This window comes from Oncorhynchus masou, chromosome 11 (assembly GCF_036934945.1).
Source record: "Oncorhynchus masou masou isolate Uvic2021 chromosome 11, UVic_Omas_1.1, whole genome shotgun sequence".
In the NCBI taxonomy this organism is placed as follows: domain Eukaryota; kingdom Metazoa; phylum Chordata; class Actinopteri; order Salmoniformes; family Salmonidae; genus Oncorhynchus; species Oncorhynchus masou.
The window spans coordinates 32,898,785-32,919,277 of NC_088222.1; the positions used below are offsets into that span (position 1 = coordinate 32,898,785).

Below are 20,493 nucleotides of genomic sequence, written 5' to 3' on the forward strand. Positions count from 1 at the left end.
CGCCCCCCCTCGTTTTACCAGAGTGTGCTGTTCTATCTTGCCGGTGCAGCGTATATTCCGCTAGCTGAATATCCATGTCGTCATTCAGCCACGATTCTATGAAACATAGTTTATTACAGTTTTTGATGTCCCATTGGTAGGATTGGTAGGATATTCGTGATCGTACCTTATCTAATTTATCGTCCAATGATTGCACGTTGGCGAGTAGTATTGACGGTAACGGCAGCTTTCCCACTCGCCTTCTCCGTGTCCTGACCAGGCATCTGGCCCTTTGTCCTCTGTACCTGCGTCGCTTCCTCTTGCAAATAACGGGGATGTTGGCCCTGTGGGGTGTTTGAAGAAAGTCTTGGGCCCTCCTTGTTGTAGAAAAAATCTTTGTATAATCCAAGGTGAGTGATCGCTGTCCTGATATCCAGAAGCTCTTTTTGCCATAAGATACGGTTGCAGAAACATTATGCACAAATAAAGCGTACCCCCCCCCCCACATAATAGCACAATTGGTTTGTCGCCTGTAAAACTACTGCCATTTCTTCCGGCGCCATTTTAGAGAAAATCCATTTTTGGAGAAAATCCCCAAATACAGATGTGCAAAGTTAATACAGACATGCCCAAGATGACTCAAAGCTGTTATCGCAGCCAAATGTGCTTCTACAAAGTATTTCCTCGGGTTTGAATACTTATCTAAATTTGATATTTCTATATTTCATTTTCAAGAAATTTGCAAACAATTCTAAAAACATTTTTTTATTTTGTTATTGTGGGGTATTGTGTGTAGATTGGTGAATAGATCTAATACATTTTGAATACCGGCTGTAACACAACAAAATGTGGAACAAGTCAAGGGGTATGAATACTTTCTAAAGGCACTGTAGTTTGTGAAAATCTTAGTATTAGGTAGTAAAGTTGAATTGTGAATCATAGTGATGTTAAACTGACTGTCTTGCAGTAAATTAGGTATGGGACGATGCCAGTATCGCAATATGTGTTAGTTTGGTGGCAAGGAAGCAACACAAAGTGGATTCACTTTAGCAAAACAGTCCTAATTTTGGAAACAAACATCATTATGTTGTCATCCAGAGTCACATTTATTTTCCAGGCTATTGCACACAATATATACATACAGCAGATTTTTAAAGGACTAAATAGTTTGGTCTGCTTCGTGTTTTCATTTTTGCCATTAAAGAAATATTGCGATACTGGTATCGTCACAGCCCTAATAACCATGCTTTAACCATGTGAGTGATGCTAGTAGTATTTACATCTGCTGCTATGAGAGTAACTAGAAACCGCTTTATCTTTGTTACGTGGCTCTAGGTCAGGTTATGCGATCTTATGAGGCAAAACTGGCCACAGAGATTTTAGTATACTCTTACTCGCACGCACGAACACACACACACACACACACACACACACACACACACACACACACACACACACACACACACACACACACACACACACACACACACTTCAACCCCCTCTTCTCCATTCCCACCTCTCCATTGCTCGCTTGCTGTGTCTGACCCTTGGGTCACTGTGCAGTGACTCTGAGGCTTGTCTAACTGGGCCTCTTGAAACTCTGGCCTTTACATTCCAGGGCCCCAAGGAGGGGGTCGTAGCCAGGCTTATTAACAGAGAAGGAGAGGGGGGAGCGAGAGGGAGTGTGGGGGAGAAGGAAGTCTCTGCCGGCAGGGATTATGTGCTGTTTCCTTGCCTGGAAGCTCTTGCCATGTACCCTCCCACTCTCTCTCTCAGCTGAGCGGTTCTCCCGCAAACTAAAGGAAACGGCAAAAAACGTAAACCTGCTATTCTCCAGCTGCCACTGCCTTCTCACTGACTGCCCTACTTGTTTTATTTTGTGCTCCCTCTTTCCCTCCCTCTTTCCCTCTCTCTGTGCTGGTGTGTGTGTGTGTGTGTGTGTGTGTGTGTGTGTGTGTGTGTGTGTGTGTGTGTGTGTGTGTGTGTGTGTGTGTGTGTGTGTGTTGGTGTGAGGGGATCACTTTGTTCCCATTTTCTGCTGTGCCGCAGGCACACATAGTGTAGAGGATTGGTGAAGATACTGATGGGGATGCACAGCTGCACGTAGAAAGCAGAAGCCGGTTCTCACTCTTGAGCTCCCCATCCCAACAACGGGACTACCGCCATCCTCCCTCTCCGAAGACGGGGGTGGGGGGGGAGTGGATCCGAGGAGGGAGAGGGGAATCTTTTCACTCCTGGTGTTGGATGTCATGCTCTGCTCTGCGTAGTGGTAAGTGTTTGTTTCTCTCTCCTTCTTTTTCTTTTTCTTACTCTATGGAACAGTAACTTAAGCACCTAATTGTGCTCTTAGGAATGTGCGGGTTCCCGAAACTGATGCTTCATATTCTTGTTATTCATTATTTGTTGTTTATTTTTATTACCTCAATTGTCTTATCATCATTTTCTATTTTCTTATCATACTTTTCAATCTTTTCCTTTTTCTATTTTGATTTCTAACTTTTCTTGGTCTCTAGTCGGCAGAGAACTGTTGATGTGTTATGTGTTTGAATTGCAGTGTTCCAGTGAAAATAGGGCTTTGTGCTTTTGAATTGTGTTGGAGGGTCAAGGTAGAAGGTGGGGGGGTACAAGGTAGGGTGATGGGGGAAGGGAATGTGTGTGAGGGGGTTGTGTGTTTTAAACAAACCAGATTCATAATATCAGGTCAAAAATAATAGCATAAACTCAGCAAAACTGCTGCTTGTCTTTTTCCTCATCACAGCCCACAAGTGCTTGTCAACTAGTGCTAGTGCTTGTTCTAGTGAAACATGCCTGGAAAAGGACTGAACCTCAACTGACTTATTGGTGTTATCTTTACTGGTGCCATCGTCATTGATTTATCGAAAGCATTTAGTTTATCATTCTATCTTACTAGGAAAACTTAAACATTGGTTTCACTAACAGATCACTAAACTGGTTCCATGCAATAGAAAATATGTTTTCATAGAACACAAATCACAACTTCTTGGACTCAGTAGAGGTGTACCTGAAGGCTCAGTATTGGCCCCCCTTTTCTCTATATTCATAAATGAATGACTTCTAATTTGGCAGAATACACATGTTCACTTATACACTGATGATACAGTGCTCTATACATCAAGTTCAAATATTTTGCAGATTTTAGCGCAACAAAAACGGTTGTCTTGCAAAGATGTTGGTTTTAAATAAAACAAAGTCCTTTTTCATGCTTTTTGGTACACAGCAAAGAATAAACTCCACAACTGGCATTTTCAAAATTCTTGCAAGTGATAGAAAAATGTTGATACCTGGGTTAGAGGATAGATTCTGAATATCTTTTGGAAAGCATATTGATTATATTACTAAAACCTTAGGTTACTATAAAGATCTAATAATTGTTTACTGTATCCATTAGAAAGACCTTAGTAACCCAACTACTGCTTCCTAAACTATGGTGACATCATCTATCACAACGCAACTAAGACTGTCTTTTATTACAATCTTTGCAGATGCATTCTTGTTTGCCATTATAAGACACATTGCACAATGTATGAATCAATAAATTGGCTGTCACTCCCAAACAGAAGATGACTGCATTGGTACCAATTTCTTTTTAAAGGGTCAACTTAAATTTCGCCATATATATTATGGAACACCTTACAAGACTCACACAATAGCAATGGCAGCAATGACAAATTGCAAGGGCACATCATGTCATTTGGAGTAAGATCTTTCAAGCACAAAGGCCCAATTGACTGGAATATTTTAACTACGGAAATCTGAGAATTAAAATCACATAGTGAAGAAAACACTTTTTGAAATGTTAAGAATAAACTGTCTTTTGAACTAATAGAATCATCACAATGTGAAAATATTTGTAAATATGCATGTATATTTTATAGGTTCTTTATAGGGATTTTTCTGCATAGAAAAGTCTTGGGCGGGCCGCCTAAGTATTTTTTCGGGACGCCTATGTCCAAACAGTAAAATGTGTCAATTGCAGGAAATTTGCTTTAAATTTTTTATTTTTTTTAATTGTCACTGCTGCCAGCAGGAGGGCCTCTAAAATATTCGGTCAGCGAATGCACCATTGGCCACGCCCTCACCACGCGCCACAACCTAAGTCCCATTTTGTTCCAGGAATTACCCTGGATTTATTATTTGTATTAGTAGTTGAACAAGTTGTTATTAGTTATAGTCCTATTAATAGTTGTACAACTACTTTTTTTATGCGGATGATATAATTTTTTTGTGTTTTAGAATCTCATTGTTATTATTATTATTAGACAGGCATATTATTATTTTTACTAAGTATTGTTTTGATTTGCCCTTATTGTATTTGGACACTCTTGAAAATGAGATGGTGCATCTCAAGAGATTTCATCCTGCAAAATGCAGAATAAATAAATCAATTGTGTTGCAGCTCATTGAGCTAATTTAGAGTGTGCAATGTGCACTGTGTGGTCCACAGACAGAGGCATAATCCTGACGTTGTCAGGCTCTGGACTGCTATATCCCTCATGAATCCTGATTTCAATAGAAAGGCTGCTTGTTGGCAGTTTGTTTGGGGTTCGTCTTCATGAAGTAGCGTCTCGTAACTGGTTATGAGGAAAATAGGGCTTTTTGTTCAGAGAAACTTTGCTATTTTGACATTAAAGGATTTCATAACACCTTTTCGTGGTATCAAATTGGTAGTTAGTCTTGTCCCATCGCTGCAACTCCCGTATGGACTCGGGAGAGGCGAAGGTCAAGATCCTCCAAAACTCAACCCAAGCCAAACTTCTTGACACACTGCTCACTCAACCCAGCCTGCCACAGGAGTTGCTAGTATGCGATGGACAAGAACATCCTTGCCGGCCAAACCCTCCCCTAACCCAGGCGACGCTAGACCAATTGTGCACCGCCCCATGGGTCTCCTGGTTGCGGCTGGCTGTGACAGAGCCTGGACTTGAACCAGGGTCTCTAGTGGCACAGCGAGACCACTGCGCCACTCGGGAGACCCCTGTGAAAACAGTTTTTCTGAACTCATTTCACTTGCTCATAAGAGAGAGGCTTGCACTACCGGTGTTGGCACATGCGAAGATCAAATACACTGCTGGAATGCCGATTAAGCTGTTTACATGCCCTAAGAATTTGAAAGATTTGTTCAGAAAACCAGGTTTTTTAATCAGTGTATGCTTACTTCAGTTTTGACCTTACTCCGATTTAAGATAAGCAGAGTGTGTTTACATTAATATTTCCATACTCGGCCTACTACCATAATCAGTTTAATATCGAATTATTAGTATGCATGTAAAGATATTCATTGTTATACATTATATTTTTATAAATTGACTGTGACATTGTTTAACTTCCCAGGATTATAACAGGGTTTGATTCTCCGAATGTCAGATGCGATTGGCTGACAGCTGTGGTATATCAAACCATATACCATGGGTATGACAAAACATTTATTTTTACTGCTCTAATTACATTGGTGACCAGTTTATAATAGTAATAAGGCACCTTGGGGGTTTGTGGTATATGGCCACTATACCACTGCTAAGGGCTGTGTCCAGGCACGATGCCCTTAGCTGTCATATATTGGCCATATACCACATCCCCTCGTGCCTTATTGCTTAACTACTGTATCCTCGCTCAAAGGGATCAATCAATCTGATTTGTCTGACTGATTAGAACTATGAAACAGATTGAGTTGGTTCTTCTCACTTCTCATTAGACTATATGAAATCGCATTAGACTATATCAAGAACCCTCTCATTTGACATGTAGACACAGGCTTTTTAACGTGAAATAGGTACTAGCAATACTCTGAGAATTACCGTCGATTTTACTCGGAATGACACAGCAACTCTATTTAGCCCACACACAGAATATCTAGCCTCCTTGATGGAGTTCTCTGCTACACTCGTTTAGAAAAAAGGGTTTGGAAAAGGATATTTGGCTGTCCCCATAGGGGAAGCTTATTTTGGTTCCATGTAGAACCCTTTTTTTTCCAAGGTAGAACTATTTTGGGTTATTTCAAAGTGTTCTCCTATGGGGACAGCCAAATAACCCTTTAAGGTTCTAGATGGCACCATCTAAGAGTGTACACTACTCTGGTGAACAGCACAACCCACTGTGAATGGAGAGACCTGGAAATAGCTGTACAGCGACGCTCCCCATTCAACCTGACAGAGGAAAGGATCTGCAGAGAAGAATGGGAGTACATGTGTGCCAAGCTTGTAGCGTCATACCCAAGAAGACTCGAGGCTGTAGTCACTGCCTAAGGTGCTTCAACAAAGTACTGAATAAATGGTCTGAATACTTATGTTAATGTGATATTTGTTTTTTATTTTTTATAAATTGGCAAACATTTCTAAAAACATGTTTTTGCTTTGTCTTTATGGGGTATCGTGTGTAGATTGAGGCATTAAAAAACACAATTTAATCAATTTTTGAATATGGCTGTAACGTAACAAAATGTGGAAAAAGTCAAGGGGTCTGAATACTTACACTGTATGTTTACATTGCCGAAACAACTGAAATAGGCAATAAACAAAAGTGAAATAAATAATCAGAAATTAACAGTAAACATTCATCACAAAAGTTTAGGAAGAATAGAGACATTTCAATTGCTCTCCTCCTCTCTCTTTCCTGAGTGTCCATCCATCAGATGTCCCTGTGACACAGGAATGAAGTGTTTTGACAGGCGTTAATGGACTGCTTTCTCCTGCGAATGTTGGTATTTCAGAACATGGCTCCCGGCATGGAAAAGGAAAGCAAAAAAACGTGGAGTAACGCTAGCATGATTTTATTTTGGGCTCCGCTCGCTGTCACTGCCAACGTCTTTTTCTGGGGCACAACTTGAAGTGTTCGTATGAAGAGAGGCAAGATATCAAGGGCATTGACTGTCTGTCATCCTAGCACTTTTATAAATACACACAAAGTATGTCCTCTACAGAATCTAGTTCTCTATTTTGGGCATGTAGGTCACTATCTCCTGAAGTGGCAGAATCACACACCTTCCCTAACGAGGCCTGATGATGAAGTCATTGTGGTTTTATTTTGGGCAGATAGAAGTGGCTGCTGCTCCACATTACTGGCCCTTCAGTCATACACCTACTTCTCTCTCTTTCTCTCTCTCTCGTTCTCTTTCTCTCTCTTTCGCTCTCTTTCTCTCTCTCTCTCGCGACATGGCTGTCTGCTTTCAATCTGTCCTCCTTTAATCCCAGCTATCTATCACATCCCACTAGCTATTCTTGGTGTGAAAGTAACCTGAAACAAACTGAACTATAGGTGCCTTCTAGGAGATGTGCGCTTCTATAATAGAGCAGAGTGGCTTCAACTAATTTCTGGAAACATGGTGGCAAGAACCACCAGACTTGTGAAGCCAGAATGACTTCTTTCTGGCTGTTTTGGTGCAGATCTGGTGACATCTTTTACCTGTGTCCGGTTGGGGTAAGTGTCTAATTAACCTGTGCTGTACTTTAATCTTATGTCAGGTGTGTCTATGTTGCATCCTCTGTAAAAGTAAGTTGTCTGTATCTGTACCAGGTCATGTATTTTTCTATGCCTTGGATAGGCATCTGTTTATCTATAATGGTGTTTAGCCCGTGTCTGTATGTCTGTCTGTGACAGGTTACTCAGTGTGTCCTTCCCTCAGCCTCTCATCATTCTATATATTAGTCTCATTGCTGTTAGTGGGGAATGGAAGGAAAAGCTCAATTAGTGTTTTATTAACTGCTAGCCTGCTGCCAACTGCTAGTTGCTAAGTGACTGACAGAGGTACCATTCAGGATGAAAACACAACCCAGAGACTCTAACAGGAACCAAGACTCAGATTCAGGAAACAGCTTTTCTCAGAACAGCAGGAAAAAAGAGAGGCTTGTGTCTTGTACTGTATGTTGCCATGGTTTGAATGTGTTATGAATTATTTTGTGTATGGACTGATTTTTATTCATGTCATTTTTGGCGCACGTGATGCTGAGCCATAGTTAAGGGGTTTGAACAAATGACCAGATGTGAACGTTGATATCATTATCACACTCATTGATCTGGCCTTGTATAAATCAGATATGAAATGTTACAAGCCCATATTCCTTATGGAAGAAATTGGTACAGTTAGTCGGTCTATATCAATTAAATTGATAGGACATCCAAATCAAATATATGCAATACACTCAGCGCATATGCAGACACACACGTGTGTGTTTGTAGTGTTGGACCTGCATAGGATAGAGCTCTCCCAATACTGGTTCCCATCGGGTTGGTTGTACAGAGAATGATGTCATGTCTGCCATGGCGACTGTGTGTCCCTCCACCACTGATCCATTTCTTATCCAGCTGTCCTGACTGACACAAAACAGAAAATGAAAGGAGGGGGGTTGTATTTTCTCCCTCAATACCACCCACCACCATTCCCAATTCTCAAGCAAATGTATCCCTTTTTTATTTAGCCAGCTTTACATAGATAAATGTATTCACGACTAATAAAAGAGATTAGGGCCAGATGAAGAGACTCTGCCCAAACTTGAGCGATTCCAACACGTTATTTATGTAAAGTGCTGATGTTTCTTCTGTGGCTCGTTGCTTTCCCATTTACGTATTGTAAAATTTCAAATAAATGCAGATTCTTAAATCGACACCTGTCGCTTTTAATAGCCGGGCAATGGCACACATTTCAGCAGATAAATGCCCGTTTCAAATAAATGCCAGGTCTAAATTAATTGTTTACGAGGTTTAATGTGTTGATTTGTTACATTAAATATTTCAGTAATGACTGTAAATAATTATGTCAATCATCCATTTTTATCACTAGTAAGAAACTACTAGACATTGGCTGCTAACAGCTGAGAACTGCTAGTTTACTGGCAAGCACGAAAACAGTCAAAAACGTTGGAAGTACAGACTCCTAGAAATCGGATGATCTCCCTCTAGTGGTGAACTGCTGAAAATGCACAGTCAAAGATGAGAATTATTATTCTGTCAAGAAAAAGTTATTTTTGTATTTTTCTTTATGGAGGCATATTAAGACAAAAGAAATGTGAAAGTGTGTAAATAACACATTAGGCTCAAATAGAAGCCTGTCTCTAATAAGCACCTGTTGTGTTCAGTAATTTAAACAAATAAACACCTGGGCTATTAATTAAGTTTTACAGTATTTTTCCATTGGGCAGAACTAAGTTGTCCAATTTTGTTTTTCATCAGTTTAAGAGCAGTTTATTTTGGGCAGTTACCCTGTGTTTGAGGGTCAAGAGATCATGGGGCAATTTGTCTCCTCTCCTTTGGAGCTGACAGGAGCTCATCCTCTGTGCTTGCAAAGGGGGCTTGTTTCATTGGCTTGTGAGTTGTGTGTGGGGCTGACTGGTGTGAGCCACTAGCCTCTGGACCATTTTAACCACCTCTGCTCCAGGCCAGCCTTTTGATGGGCCAGTCATACAGACAGACAATGGTGGGAGGGGACTGAGAGGGGGAGGAGTGGACGTGCCGTACTTAAGGGGTATATTTGGAAATGGCTTCCAAAATTATATTTTCTGTCTCCATCTTGGGTGTGTGTGTGTGTGTGTGTGTGTGTGTGTGTGTGTGTGTGTGTGTGTGTGTGTGTGTGTGTGAGGGGGTGGAGTAGAGGTGGAGGATAATGCAGGCACAAAAGGCTAAGGCAAACATTGGCTGTAAGACAAAGGACTGCCCTATGCAGGTCACCGGGGGGCTAACTCGTCCCATTGTCTGACACTAGTGATCTTAATTGAGGGAGGTTTTAAACCCCACTGGCAAATTAGGGACTCTGCAACTGAGTGATGAGACACTGGGGTGTAGGGTAGGGTCATGGTCAAAGCCTGGGAGATGGGGAGAGAGAGGAAGGCTGTAGTTTGGACAGCAGTCAGTCAGACACAGCACCACACAACATGGGGTTGTGTTAACACAGAGCCTGAATATTCACTATGGTATTATCATCGCCAGGCTATTTACTCAGACCAGGGGAGCCAACATAATATTACACAGTTACAATTAGAATAGTACACATTTTAAAGGATACAGTTCTCTAAAGAAAAGGTGCTTTGACTGTAAATTCAAAATCAGAAAATATTATTCTTGATTCTTGCTGACAAAAAAAATCATGCTGATGTCAGACCATAAAGAAATGACCCTAACGTATAAATTACTGTCATACTTTTGGTTGAACAAATGTTTTATTATCCAGTTATCTACTGATCTAATCAGCAGTGTTTGTCCCATAATGATGATAGTTTAGTTGAGCATTTACAACAACGGTAGTAACTATTTATTCAGTAATGACACACTTTACCACATGAAATGCTTTACCATAACATGACAATCGCGTGGTTATTATGTGCTAGTAAAGCAAGAGGAGAAAACATTCTTGCTATTGATTTTTTAGATTCTTCCTCATATTTTTTCACTAAATGTAAATCTACTATAAATTGGGTTTATTTTAAGAATATACATTTTAGGAACCATTTTAATTCTAGAGAAATGTGAACATTCCAATCAAATCAGGTACAGGACAAATATCTATTTACTATTTTTAAAATGTTTCAAGTGAAGGTGTGTGTATGTGTGTTATTCTGCGTATGTGTGACTAAAGGGCTGTAGTGAGACAGGTTTAGAAGCTTTTAAAGAAGATTGGGGGAGTGGAAACCTAACACTGCTTGGCTGTTGCTCTGTGTACATGAACCTTACAGCTGCTGGATAGAAAGAGGGAAGATGGAAGAGAGTGAGGGAGTGTGGCGTGCGCAGTAATTAGTTGTCTGGTTTTCTATTGACCAGTCTGGTGCGGGGGCCTTGGGGACGGTTAAATTTGCCATTAAAAGTGAAAGGATTACGCACCCAAAAGAAATAAAAGAGCCAATGAATAGATGGTGGGCCAAATGGAGGACTGCTGTTTTCCCCTCTCTTTTTCCCTCCATCTGTCCTGACATATTTTGCTGTAAAAATCAGAAACCTGGTGAAACCTCATTCTTTTATGATGAGTGAATAAAAAACATATAGGTCATGATATGTTTATGTAGTGGTTATGACCACCGTTCTTTCAGGAGAACTAAAATAGTGTTTCTATAATAGTATGTTAAGGGTGATTCCTCACGACATTTAATCAAAAGGGTGCTTTGGAGGAAGTATTGTTGCCATTTGTTTGACATTTTGTATCTTCTAGTATAATTGATAAATAATTAAATGTGGAATATTTGTGACATTTTGTCCTTACTCAGGCCTCCTTTATGATTCATGACAACATAATGTTTTATTTGTAGGCGCTAAAGCAAACATTGGTATCATATTAAGCTTTACCGCTTGCTCTATAGTAGTTGTGTTATTTTTATTTCAATAACAATGATCTTAGATTTATTTATAAATATTGAAAATATTGAAAACATACTATTTTTGATTTGGCAATGTGTTCCATAGATTGTTGAACATAATATACTCTATGGGCATATCAAAGTTCCAGAGTGGGGATCTCAGCTACTTTCAGTTAGGATCCAATTTGTAAGCTTTACCAACAGTGTGAATGTGAAAATGGATTTTTAAATGGTCGTCCTATGATAGGTTATTTGCAGGATGTGCAATGATACAAGTAAAAGGAGGGCTGTGATTGGTTACAGTGCCTACTATGCCAATTTCTCTGTGTAAAATGGGCCATACCTTTGAAATTAGCAGTGATCCCACTCTGGAACTTTTATATACCCATAGAGTATACTATGTTCAATAATATATCGACAAATTAGCCAAATATGTTTTTTTATTAATTTAAGAAAAACAAAATACTACTAATATTAAAGGAAGCTGTAGTGCTTCATATAACACACATTCCTGCTATGTAGCACCTACAGATGAAACATTATGGAGTAATTATGGGGTAAGGCCAAAATGTCACAAATGTTCCAACTTCATTTCAATATGAAATATGTCAACAATTCTTCCTACAAAGGACACTTTTATGTGGATTAAATGTCATGAAAATCCAACAAATCCTGGTCTTTTTATTGTTCTAGTTCCATGAGGAATCACCCTAAACCAGGGATCATCAACTAGATGTTTTTTTCATGAGTGTTTTATTCTGTTTTCTGGAACATAATTACAAATAATTTGTAGACTGACATAATCATTTCAAACCTTGCTGACATGTGTATACTATCAGATTTGACTTTCTATTATGTCGGGGAATATTTGGGAACAGATTTCTAAAATTCAAATCACTTGCAGCTGGTTTCCGGGTGGGGATTTTTTTGCTCAGAACTTAGGGGGCCAAATAAAACCACCCGTGTACTAAATTTGGCACGTGACACGTTAGTTGGGGAACCCTGCCCTAAACTCACTGTCAAAGTTTCAAACATTTGGAAGCGCATGTTTGTCATAGAAGACTATTTCCAAATAATTTCCTGGTGTTCGCCATGAACAGTGCGACATTAACTGTGCGGGCCTGTGTGCATGTGTTCAAATGTGTGTGTTCAATAAAACTCCTGCTGTGATTGGTCTCACTTTCAGAGAGAGAGCTCGAGACAGACAGACAGACAGACAGACAGACAGACAGACAGACAGACAGACAGACAGACAGACAGACAGACAGACAGACAGACAGACAGACAGACAGAACATCTGCCCTAGTCACTGGGCCCACAGAAAGAGAGCTAGAGACCAGAAAAGAGGGAGACCAAAAGAGACTGTTCTCGGTTGCTGCTCACTTACAGTCCAGACCGGTCAGTCCGCAGCGGGGGGTGAGCTGTCTAAAGCTCTCTGTCGCCAGACATATGGGGGTCTGGCGTGGTGGGGGGTCAGAAGTGCGGCTAGGGGGAGGGGGGTCAAAAGCCCCAGACCAAGCAGTAACACGATCTCCTTGTGATGACTGCCAAGGTCTGTTTGAGAGGGACGGTGGCGGGACGGCTGGTTGACGAAATGGTGTGTACAGTATGAGGGATCTGTCATAGTGAGTTAACATTAGCCTTCTTGTGCGTAGCCTGCTGAACTGTAAGCCTTGAGCATATCTTTGGGATGACAGAGGAATGATGTCATGTTCTCTCTGTGTTTGTCTAGCTGGTACAGCTGAGGAGAGGCGGTGGATGACCTTACTTACTCTATGACTCAGTTAGGACACACACAGTTTGGGCCATCAGGACACTATCCAAACAAGAAGATAAAAACCACAGGCCTTTTTCTCTTTTGGGTTTTGTAACTCTCTCACCACAAAACTCTATGGCTCGATTAGAAGAAGAAAAAAATGACTTCAAACAACTTTTTTGTTGCCTTTGTTGGATTGTATTTTTCCTTTGATTGGGTTTGACATGATTTGAACTCTGAGTTTAAACTGGATGATTTTATCAGACTTGGCTCATATTTCTGACAGGCAGCTTTTTGATCCAGGCAAGAGGGAGCACCCTTGTAGATAAGACACCCAATCTGGTTGAGATCCCGGTTTGATTACCCCAGTGTAAATACAGCAGAAAGACTGGCCTACAGTTGGCCAGGCAGGGAGGGCCTGAAGGGAATCAGACAGAGACCCAAATATCCAATATGACTTTATCACTGTGTATCATGCGTTTTAATGTGTTTGATTATATTCCATTTATTCTATTCCAGCCATTACAATGAGTATGTCCTCCTATAGCTCCTCCCACCAGCGTCCTCTGGTGTATGAGTGTCACAGAAGAACAATTAGAAGAATAGAAGGCATGAATCCCAGTTTGTTACAGCATATCAATATCATAAAAGAAAAATAACAATATCACAATGAGTACGTGCACACAATAATGCGATTTATTGTGGATAGTCAGATTAATATAATAGTTTGATTTAAACGTTTACATGTTTTGCAAAATGAACGATTTCCCTAATAATCCTGTTTACATGGACACATCTGAAATCAGGTTACCTGATGGCATTCGGACATATGAAGTTTGTATGTGAAAACGACTTCTAAGGCACATACATTCAGTTGTTGGCCAGCTCAGCTGGTGCTATCACATGCGTAAATCAAATACATGCCGATTGAGGTGTTTACCAGTGGCGGTCAGTGCCATTTAAGGGAAGACTTTTCTTTTATGAGCATATCCTTATTTCTGTTACAGCACATTGGATGACTGTCATTCATATTCCATTCAGCCAGCTCAATGTAACAACGGCAGGTTTAGGCTAATACATGATACTAATTTTCCCTATACCCATCATGAGGTTACTACAACTGTCACAACTTCCGCCGAAGTTGGCTCCCCTGCCTGTTCGGGCGGTGCTCGGCGGTCGTCGTCACCGTCCTACTAGCGATCCCTTTTTCGTTTGTCTGATGGTTTTGTCTTATTAGTTTCACCTGTGTGTATTTTAATTTAATTAGCGTCCTTATATATAGTAGGTTGTCCCGCCCTTGTTTTGTGTGGGATTGTTTTTGTTACTCTGTTGTATGGTGGTTTTCGTGTGTTTATTCTCCGGACTATTTTGGTCCTGTGTTTTGGGCTGGTCAATTGTATGCGCCCTGTGTGTTGGCGTGACCGTCTTTGTGCGCCGGAGAATAAATTGACAATCTACTGAACCCTGACAGACACTGACACATTGAATACGGCCTTGCATACTCTTGCCTGCATCTAGCTGATCTAGGGTGTAATCATTTGTCAGAGGGGTGGATGCTATTTCACAGGCTCCTAACCAACTGTGCTATTTTGTTTGTTTTTTTGCATTGTTTGTAACTCCTTTCTTTTATATAATGTTGCTCCTACCGTGTCTTATGACCGAAAAGATCTTCTAGACATCAGAACAGCGATTACTCACCTTGAACAGGAGAGGATTATGTATTTAATGAGTCCGAGGTGAAGGATATTCTGCTTTGTCGAGACAAGTCCCAAATCCACGTCATCCGCATGAAGAAAGGATAGAGAAAAAGGTGGAGGAGGGCGGGGTGCCTGGGAAGAATTTGCCGATGAGTAGGTAAACCACCAATACCCTCTGTATTATTGTCCAACGTGCAGTAATTGGAAGACAAACTGGACAATCTACGATTAAGAATATCCTGCCAACGGCACATTAAAAACTATAATATCTTATGTTTCACTGAGACGTGGCTAAACAACGACACAGATAATATGGAGCTAGCTGGCTTCTCCGTGCATTGACAGGACAGAGCAGCTACGTCAGGTAAGATGAGGGGCGGGGGTGTGTGTCTCTTTGTCAATAACTGCTGGTGCACGATGTCTAATATTAAAGAAGTCTCAAAGTATTGCTCGCTTGAGGTAGAATACCCCATGATAAGCTGTAGACCACACTATCTACCAAGAAAGTTCTCATATTATTGGTAGCCGTCTATTTACCACCACAAACCGATGCTGGCACTAAGACCGCACTCAACGAGCTGTATAAGGCCATAAGCAAACAAGAAAATTATCATCCAGAAGCAACACTCCTAGTGGCCAGGGACTTTAATGCAGGCAAAATTAATTCCATTTTGCCTAATTTATACCAGAATGTGCAACCAGAGGAGAAGAAAAACTCAATACCACCTTTACTCCAAACACAGAGATGCATACAAAGCACTTCCTCGACATCAATTTGGCAAATCTGACCATAATTATATCCACCAGATTCCTGCTTACAAGCAAAAACTAAAGCAGGAAGTACCAGTGACTCACTCAATACGGAAGTGGTCAGATGACGCGGATGCTACGCTACAGGACTGTTTTGCTAGCACAGATTGGAATGTGTTCCGGGATTCATCCAATGGCATTGAGGAGTATACTACCTCAGTCACCGGCTTTGTCAATAAGTGCATCGACGACATCGTCCCCAGAGTGACCATGCATACATAGCCCAACCAGAAGCCATGCAATACAGCCAACATCCACACTGAGCTAAAGGCTAGAGCTGCCGCTTTCAAGGAGCGGGACACTAACGCCCTCAGACGAACCATCAAGTAGGCAAAGCGTCAATAAAGGACTAAGATTGAATCCTACTACACCGGCTCTGACTCTTGTCGAATGTGGCAGGGCTTGAAAACTCTTACGGACTACAAAGGGAAATCCAGCCGTGAGCTGCCCAGTGACACGAGTCTACCAGATGAGCTAAATGCCTTTTATGCTCGCTTCGAGGCAAGCAATACTGAAGCATTTATGAGAGCACCAACTGTTCCGGACAACTGTGTGATCACGCTCTCCGCAGCCGATGTGAGCAAGACCTTTAAACAGGTCAACATTCACAAAGCCACGGGACCAGATGGATTCCCAGGACATGTACTGAAATGTGCGGACCAACTGGCAAGTGTCTTCAATGACATTTTCAACCTCTCCCTGACCGAGTCTGTAATACCTACTTGTTTCAAACAGACCACCAGAGTCCCTGTGTCCAAGAAAGCGAAGGTTACCTGCCTAAATTATTACCGCCCTGTACTACTCAGGTCGGTAGCCATGAAGTGCTTTGAAAGGCTGGTCATCATTCACATCCACACCATAATCCCAGAAACCCTAGACCCACTCCAATTCGCATACCGCCCCAACAGATCCACAGATGAGGCAATCTCAATCGCACTCCACACTGCCCTTTCCCACCTGGACAGAAAGAACACCTATGTGAGAATGTTGTTCATTGACTACAGCTCAGCATTCAACACCATAGTACCCACAAAGCTCATCACTAAGCTAAGGACCCTGGGATTAAACACCTCCCTCTGCAACTGGATCCTGGACTTCCTGACGGGCTGCCCCCAGGTGGTAAGGGTCAGCAACAACACATCTGCTTCGCTGATCCTCAACACTGGGGCCCGTCAAGCGTGCGTGCTTAGTCCCCTCCTGTACTTCCTCTTCACCCACGACTGTGTAGCCAAGCACAACTCCAACACCATCATTAAGTTTGCTAAAAACACATCAGTGTTAGGCCTGATCAATGACAATAATGAGACAGACTATAGGGAGGAGGTCAGAGACCTGGCAGTGTGGTGCCAGGACAGCAACCTCTCCCTCAATGTGAGCAAGACTAAGGAGCTGATTGTGGAATATTGGAAAAGAAGGGTCAAACAGTCTCCCATTAACATCGCCGGGGCTGAATGGGAGCGGGTCGAGTTTCATGTTCCCTGTTGTCCACATCACCAACAAACTATCATGGTCCAAACACACCAAGACAGTCATGAAGAGGGCACGACAACACCTTTTCCCCCTCAGGAGACTGAAAAGATTTGGCATGGGTCCCTAGATCCTCAAAAGGTTCTACAGCTGCACCATTGAGAGCATCCTGACCGGTTGCATCACCACCTGGTATGGCAACTGCTCGGCATCTGAACGTAAGGTGCTGCAGAGGGTAGTGTGTATTGGCCAGTACATCACTGGGTCCAAGCTTCCTGCCATCCAGGACCTATATACTAGGCGGTGTCAGAGGAAGGCCCTAAAAATTGTCTACAACTCCAGTCACCCAAGTCATAGACTGTTCTCTCTGCTACCGCACAGGAAGCGGTACCGGAGCGCCAAGTCTAGTAGCCAAGTCTAGGAGCAAAAAGGCTCCTTAACAGCTTCTCCCCCAAAGCCGTAGAATGCTGAACAATTAGTCATATGGCCACCTGGACTATATACATTGACCCTCCCCCCCCTTGATTTTTGCTGCTACTCGCTGTTTATCATCTGTGCATAGTCACTTTACCAATTACCAACTAACCTGTAGCCCTGCATATTGACTCTGTACCGGTACCCCCTGTACATAGCCTCGTTATTGTTACAGCATGTACATTTCTTGTGTTACTTGTTTTTTACTTTAGTTTATTTAGAAACTGCATTGTTGGTTAAGTAAGTAAGTAAGTAAGCTTGGCTTACTGGCGGATCCTGGCAGACTGGCGGATCCTGGTTGACTGACGGCTCTGGCAGATCCTGGCTGACTGGCAGTTCTGGCAGATCCTGGCTGACTGGCAGTTCTGGCAGATCCTGGCTGACTGGCAGTTCTGGCAGATCCTGGCTGACTGGCGGCACTGGCGGCTCCTGGCTGACTAGCGGCACTGGCGGCTCCTGGCTGACTGGAGGCACTGGCGGCTCCTGGCTGACTAGCGGCACTGGCGGCTCCTGGCTGACTGGCGGCACTGGCGTCTCCTGGCTGACTGGCGGCTCCTTGTGGACTGGCGGCACTGGCGTCTCCTTGCAGACTGGCGGCGCTGGGCAGACTGGCGGCACTGGCGGCGCTGGGCAGACGGGTGGCTCAGGCGGCGCTGGGCAGACTGGCGACTCTGATGGCGCTGGGCAGACGGGTAGCTCAGGCGGCGCTGGGCAGACTGGCAACTCTGATGGCGCTGGGCAGACGGGAAGCTCCTGCAACGCTGGAGAGGAAAGCTCTGACAGCGCTGGACTGAGGAGCTTTGGCGCCTATGGAATGAGGGGCTCTGGCACCTCTGGAATGAGGGGCGGGAGCTCTGGCAGCGCCGGACAGGCGGGAGACTCCAGCTGCGCTGGAGAGGAGGAAAGCTCTGGCAGCACTGGACAGGCGAAAAACTCCGGCAGCACTGAAATAGGAAGGCTCTGGCAGCGCTGGACTGAGGAGCTCTGGCGCCTCTGGAATGAGGGGCTCTGGCGCCTCTGGACTGAGGGGCGGAAGCACTGGTAGCGCCGAACAGGCGGTAGCACCTGTATTGATGGGATGGAGAAACAGCCTGGTGCGGGAAGCCGGCACTGGTGGTACCGGGCCGGGGACACGCACCTCCGGGTGAGTGCAAGGAACAGGACACACCGGGTTGTGAAGGTGTACTGGAGACCTGGTGTGTATAGCTGGCATCAAATCCCCCGGAACTCCAACACACGTTGCAGGCTGAGTATGAGGAAGTGACACAGGTGGCATCAGACAGCTAACACGCTCTTCAGGGCGAATTCCGTGCATACTATGCCAAACCAACAGCTTTCTCTCTGTCCAATACATCCTCAACACTCAGCTTCGCCGACAGCTCCGATTCCATCCATGGCTCCTTACGGTAAACAGGGGGAGTTGGCTCAGGTCTGACTCCTGACTCTGCCACACTCTCACTGTGTCCCCCCCCCCCAAGAAATATTTGGGGCTGCCTCTCGGGCTTCCAGCTGCTCTGCCATGCTAGCTCCTCATAATGCCGCCTCTCTGCTTTCGCTGCCTCCAGCTCGGCTTTGGGGCAGCAATATTCCCCTGGCTCTGCCCAGGGTCCTTTCCAGTCAAGGATCTCCTCCCAAGTCCATTCCTCCAAATAGTGCAGCCTCTCCCACTGCTGCTGCTTCTGCTGCCTCTGTTGCTTCTCCTGCTGCTGCTTCTCCTGCTGCTGCTTTTGCTGCTGCTGCTGTTGCTCCTGCTGCACCTGTCGCTTCTCCTGCTGCTGCTGTTGCTACTGCCTCTGTTTACCACGCCGCTTGCTCCTGTTGTGGTGGGTGATTCTGTAACGGTTTTCTTCTGTTGAAGGAGAGGCGGACCAAAATGCAGCGTGGTTATTGTGATACATCTTTAATGAAGATGATAAATGAACAATATACAAAACAAGAAATGTAAAAAACCAAAAACAGCCCTATCTGGTGGAACAAACACAAAGACAGGAACAATCACCCACAAAACCCAACACAAAACAGGCTACCTAAATATGGTTCCCAATCAGAGACAATGACTAACACCTGCCTCTGATTGAGAACCATATCAGGCCAAACATAAAGACAAACCAGACACACAACATAGAATGCCCACCCTGCTCACGTCCTGACCAACACTAAAACAAGGAAAACACACAAGAACGATGGTCAGAACGTGACATTTCTGTTTGCTTCCGTTTCAGAAACGTTTTTCAACAGAATCTGCTAAATTAATACACCGCTGATTACACTTAAGCACAGTTCACTTTCATAGCAGCCACATACAAACAGCATGATCCCTTTGGTCGTTGTATAATTACTTCTCACATCTATGTGCTCTCCTCCACTCACATTTTCCCTTCACTTGTAGACTTCAGTGTACAACACACATGATGTCTGTGACCAGGCGAAAAAACCTTTCCAAGCCAAACCTCCATATCATAACCGCTAACCGCTTCACACAGCCTACATGGCTGTCACCATATTAACGTCATAGTCAACATAGAAATAAAGCATTAGTAAACCCGCTACAATAGTGCAGTGCTATGTACAGTCTACAGCAAGCAATTTAGAAGTTACAATGGCGTGCCCAGGTGCCAATAAATTAATACAATCAAAAGCTTTCTTTGACTTGGAAGACTTCCAGTTTGATGGAAATAGCCAGCTAGATAACATAGCATCTCCCTCTGTTTGAGCGGGGTGTTTGAGTAGGCTAAACTAGCTAGCTGCATTCGCTAACTAATTCAAAGTGAAAGTGAAAAAAATACAACTAAATATCTCTCTCTCTTGCTTCTCCTTCATTTTTGAAGAAATTAATTTGTTCAAAACTGTTCAACAATTGTCTGTCTTCCTCTTTGAGTCAACTACTCATCACATTTTATGCACTCCATTGCTAGCTGGCTGTTGCTTATGCTTTCTCTGATCCTTTGATTGGGTGGACATGTTAGTTCATGCTGAAAGAACTCCTATAGGTTGGAACACATTCTCCAGAAGTTGT

At 43.1% G+C, this 20,493-nt stretch overlaps 1 long non-coding RNA gene across 1 annotated transcript in view; it reads left to right on the forward strand.

Moving 5' to 3' along the window:
- Positions 1-1,865: 1,865 nt before the first annotated feature.
- The window catches only part of LOC135548560 (uncharacterized), a 79,451-nt gene continuing 60,823 nt past the window's right edge, over positions 1,866-20,493 (forward strand). The window contains exon 1 of the long non-coding RNA XR_010456844.1: positions 1,866-2,248. This is a non-coding gene — a long non-coding RNA (uncharacterized LOC135548560). The remainder of the gene's footprint in view (positions 2,249-20,493) is intronic.